Genomic DNA, 6,000 nt, shown 5'->3' on the forward strand with positions numbered 1-6,000 from the left:
CCATGAAGTTTCAAAGTTTAAAAAATACTCTTAAACTTTCAGAAAGAGTTCAAAAATACCCTTACTGTTAGCTTTGGATGGAAATCGTTAAAATTTTGTTTAAAAAATACCCCTGAACTTTCAAAATATTTCAAAAATAACCTTAACTTAATAAAAGTTCAAAAATACATCCACCATTGGTATTTGAACAGAAACCATTAATTTCTTGTGACAAAAATGACATTAAAAATTAAAAAACGCTCCGAGTGATAATTTTCTTTGAAGTTTTCTTAAGTTCGAAAAAAATAAATTTTAAAGTAAATTATATAGATATCCTTATTTTACTCATATGTGTACTTTCATATTTCTCTTGATTTTCCAATTCCTAGCTTACACCAATTTTCTAAACAACAAAAATAAATGCCCTCTTCATCTAGAATAGAATATAACAAGCAGCAGTTACCAACCCTTTTCTGGCACTCATCGCCTAACTAACGTATATAACCTACTTAGGAAACCCTGATTTGTAACATATATAATATTCAAGAGCTAGCGGAACTTAAAAAGTTTAAACAACTTCAAGGCTCCACACATAGCATACTTATAACGTATGTACAGAACATGGTTCAGTGGGCCACACTCAAAGCTAATCCCTAGTATGAAGACACATGTGTACAACTATTTATAGAACAAACACCTAAACTTTCTCTTCCAATTGAGTCCTTAAATGGTAGAGCAACAACACAGTTAAACTTTGGGGAGATGACCACTATTTGAGGAAGGAAACATTTAAAAATGAGTGAGCTACTAGCCTAATGAGTGACTAATAAATCATAAACAACATGATCTAAAATTGAAACCACCAAGCAAACTCGTAATTAATACTTTCAAACATAGCACAACTTAAAACGTAGCCTAACATAATCCTTAGTTGAGAGAGAACCTTTTTGCTCAATCCCTCTACATCAGTCCTTAGTTGAAGTGTTAGTTGAGAGAGAACTCTTTTGCTCAATCCCTCAATGTCAATTCTACCTATGTGGACATGGTTATAACTAAGCATTGTCTTACCTTAGGTACTACTGCCCAAATATCTTCACATTGTCCTTTAGTATTGGGTTCTAACATTCATCATAAACCCATACTTTTGAAGTAAATCATATTTTGAAAGCACATATTATAAATCATATGCTTAAACATTTTTGCTAATAAGCATCACTTCTAACCCATGCTCATTGAAATACTTAAATCATGCTCACAAATTTCTTTAAAACTAGCACGCGTTAATGGCTTCATGAAATATAGTTTGCTTGAAAATCATTTTAACATTCTTTTAACATAAGCAAGCATGAGTCTAATCATTTAAGTAAAACATGTGTTGCTAAAACATTTGAAAAACATCAACTTTGTCACTCACAGCCTTAGTCGTTCCTCCAGAATTGATAAGCCCTTCCTATTGGCATTAACCTTATGGAAATGAAAAACATGTTTAGCTAACGCTTATGGCTTCTTTGTGAGACTAACTCACATAAACTATCTTAACATTTAGCTTTAAACATCAAATTCCTTTCCAACACAAACCTCTTATGCATCCAACACTTAGAAGAATCTTGAGTAGTTAAGCCTTAGTCATGCAGTCAGCATAGCACTTCATGCGCCCATCACATATCCTATGCACTCATCCAGTGCGCCAACGCTCGGCCAGCCCCTTGCGCCCAACCTTTCTACCCGCACAACCCAACGCCTGCGTGTCTACTTGCACAACCTAGCAACCATTTAGCGCCAGCGCAACACAACGCGTCCCTCGCACACAGCTTCAACACATGCCTTGCACTCAGCCAGACCCTCGTGCGCGCCTGCAACCTACCTAGGTTGAGTAATCTGCTTGCTCAACGGTTGCAGCTACTTGCTTGTTCAACCATAACCCAGTTTTCACTTTGAGCTCGAATAACTTATTTTTTAGACTTTATCTTAGAAAATTTCCTTCTATAAACTTGTTTAAAAATATCTTAACTTACTTATCTTAAAATTTGAGCTCATAATTTCTTATGGTTTGTCTGTAAACTTCAAATCTTCATCACTGGCCCAATTCATCCAAGAACTTGACCTTCTTGCAATCTTCTTTAGATTTCAACCTGAATTCTTTAGAGTTTCCTTCTAGCAGTCCTTGAGCTTAAACTACACTCCTCAGGATTTTGAATGGCTCTGAAATCACCTCATTTTCACGAGTAAAATGCTAAAACTGAGCTTTTGAACTGAAGCTTCCCTTTTATACTAAGCACTACATGTCTTCAAGCATTCTTAGGATGCCAAATCAACTACTAAGTGAGATTAATTCCTTAAATTTCGATAGCTGGTCCATCATAACTAGTGACTGAGCTACTAACCACCATTTAATCAACTTATGGCTTCACTTTTGCTTGGCACAATCAACGCATGATCCTTTGCCCACATATGGCCTCAACGCAGCTCAACCCATCGCTTGGTTTAGTGCCATCATCTGCTTTTCCTTTGCCGTGGCCTTTACTTGAATAGCGCATAACTCACCAACGCATGGCTCAAACCTCATCATATAGCTCCCTTGCCAATGTCATCGCATAGCCACCAGCCTTTGCCATCGCATAGCCTAAGTGCCATACCATAGGCTCACTTGCCCATGCCGCACATCAGGCCAACGCCCGCACGCCCTTCCTTGGCGCATAACTCAACTTGGCAGCACTTTACTTGCACATCCTACACCCACGCTCATCAGCGCATACGCGTAAGCCCCAATGCCTTAAGCCTTCAAGCTCTCGTGCACGTAACCTTGCCCATCTAACCTCTCATGTCTTACCCAACGTATGCCTTTGCTCAACGCAAGACACCTCATGTAGCCACCACTTAGTTATTTTCCTTCATGCAATATACCCATCAAGCACTCAACTAACTTCTTAGGAGCATGGTTGCCGCACACTTCAACACCTTCAACGCATGACTACTTTGGACTTCCAAACTTAGCCAAAATTTTCCATACAAAAGGCTTCATTTGTCTTGCACCCGAGAGCCATTTGTTCAACACTTAGAACATTTTTACTTATTTTCTTCTTCAAGCTTTTTTCCTACAAACATATTTATATCTTATTCTTAAACTTAATTAACATGCTAATTATTATACTTAAGTAGGGAATATAGGGTTCGAGCTTTACAGTTCAGGGGTATTTTTGAAACAAAACTTTAACAGTTTCCCTCCAAAACTAACAACAAGGGTATTTTTTGAACTATTTTTTGAAGTTTAAGAGTGATTTTGAAACTTTTGAAATTTTAGAGGCATTTTTGACACAGTGTAAAGTTCAAAGGAAAATTTGTACGGATGACCCAAAAATTGGGCCTAAAATGTCAAATGACCATTTTTTAAAAAATAATGTCAATTGACCCTCTGCTGACGTCATCGCCCTACCAAATTACTTAATTTGTCCTTACTTCGTCTTCTTACCTTTTTACTGAGAAAACCCACCAAAAATAAACTATTATTCATTCAAATTTTCTAAGGCTAACGGCTGTATTGCTCATAAACGCAAAAAAAACTATTTCCGGCTTGCAAACGATTCTACTTCCAGCTTTCAATCGAATCTTATCGGTAAATCTTTCTTTCAATATGGTTTTTTTTGTTTTTTTTTTTTTTGTTTTGGATGTGTTCTGTGGTTGAAGACAAGTAGAAATAATTTGTGAGCGAGATAAGTGAGAGTGAAATCGGTAGAGCGACGCCGGAGAGAGCGACACCGGAGAGATAAGTGAACCTATGGTTTTTTTGTTTGTTGTTCTGGTTTTCGATGTGTTATGTGGTTGAAGACGAGTAAAAAGAGAGAATGTGAGAGAGATAAGGGAGAACGACACTGGAGAGAGCGACATCGGAGAGAGCAACACCGGAGAGAGCGAGATTGTGAGAGAGAGCGATACCAGCGAGAGCCATTCTAGCAAGAGCGATGCCAGCGAAATCCATTCTAGCGAGATTTAAACATAATGTTTTTTTACATATCTTTTTTTGAAGGAGTTTACTGATTCAATTTTTTAATAAATGCAGGAGTGATTTAAGATGGTTACACGTCTCAAAATAGCTGAAGGTGACAAATTTCCCGGTCAAGTAACCAGCTTGGCCTACATTGCCAATGCAAACAAGATTGTGAAAGAGAAGCTCACGCCAACACAGTTGGCCATGTTCAAGAGAATAGTTTTTGGGCGATTTGTTGACGTTGATATGGTGTTCCATCATATGTTACTCAGAGAAGTGAAGAGGACAATTGTATTTTTTATTCTTTGTAAAAATATTCATTTATTTTTTATGTATGTAAAAACATTAATTTATTTTTTATGTATGTAAAAACATTCATTGTATAATTGAACATATATTTTTTATGAAAGTCAAAGTTCAAAGTTCAAAGTTCAGTATCAGAATTTTATCAGAACACCTGGCCACTGCTGTTTTCATTGTATAATTGAATTTTATCAGTATCAGAACAGAGCACATCCAAAACCAATTATACAACACATCTAATTGAAAGAACATTCATTGTATAATCTTTGTTTGTTATCCATTTTGTTTCAAGTATGTGTTCTGTAAAAACATTCATTGTATAATTGGTGTTGGATGTGTTCTGCTACTGCTCTTATCAGTATCAGAATTTTAAGAGAGAGAGAGATTGTAAGAGAGAGCGAGATTTAGAGAACGAGATGTTCAGAGAGAGTGAGATTGTGAGAGCAAGATGTTCAGAGAGAGCGAGATTGTGAGAGAGAGCAAGATTGTAAGAAAGAGTAAGAGAGAGCAAGATGTTCAGAGAGAGCGAGATTCAAGTGCATACCCTTAGACTTTCTATTTTCTATTAGAATCAATATTCAAGGTGAAGGGAGGGTGGATAATTTTGAAGTAGGAAAAGAAGAGATTGACATTGCTCCTTCAATATTGTTCCTGTTCCACCATAAAAAAATTACATGGACTGACAGTGCAACATATAAAGTTTTTAGGCATATTTTCTGTTCTTCTATACATTCAAAGCAGAAACTAAAAGCATCAAACAAGAATTTTCACATTGTTATGAAAGCTAACTCGAAAAGAGAAAAGACGAAGAATTTGTGGTTATTTATTCATAGGGACCCTAGATGGATATCCCTTGAATGTTTTTCACACTAACAATTCAACAAAAAGAGGAACTCTGATACAAATCTGTTAAAAAAAAAAACCAAAATGATGGGACAAACAACATTCCTAAATAAAGCTCACAACTTTGCCTCAGGCATTACTGCTACAATTATGATGAACTTAAAAAATTAAAAGGGTGACTTTAAAAAAAACAAGGCATAGTCTATAACTTTGTGGATCCCCATCTCACTGAAGATGCATGATGATACGTATTTTGCTATACTGCCGCAATCTAATTTTACATCTCACTCAAATATAAAAAGAAGAAGAAAAAAAACCAAAAGAAAAAATTATAATCAAAACTCAAACTGAACACAAAATCCCAAGTGACTAAATACCTCTAAATCTGAACATCTCGCTCTCTCTCAATCTCGTTCTCTCTCACAATCTCGCTCTCTTTGAACATCTCACGCTCTAAATCTCACTCTCTCTGAACATCTTGCTCTCTCAATCTCGATCTCTCTTACAATCTCCCTCTCAATCTCGCTCTCTCTTAAAATCTCGCTCTCAATCTCGCTCTCTCAATCTTTGAACTTTGAACCTTGAACCATATAATGTTCTAAGCTCAATTATGCATGTTTTGATAAAATTCTGATGTCGAACTTTGAACTTTGAACTTACATGTTCTGATAAAATTCTGATACTGATAAGAGCAGTAGCAGAACACATCCAAAACCAATTATACAATGAATGTTTTTACAGAACACATACTTGAAACAAAATGGATAACAAACAAAGATTATACAATGAATGTTCTTTCAATTGGATGTGTTGTATAATTAGTTTTGGATGTGTTCTGTTCTGATACTGATAAAATTCAATTATACAATAAAAACAGCAGTGGCCAGGTG

Source organism: Benincasa hispida, chromosome 8, assembly GCF_027475165.1.
Source record: "Benincasa hispida cultivar pf3 chromosome 8, pf3_genome.v1.1, whole genome shotgun sequence".
Lineage (NCBI taxonomy): Eukaryota > Viridiplantae > Streptophyta > Magnoliopsida > Cucurbitales > Cucurbitaceae > Benincasa > Benincasa hispida.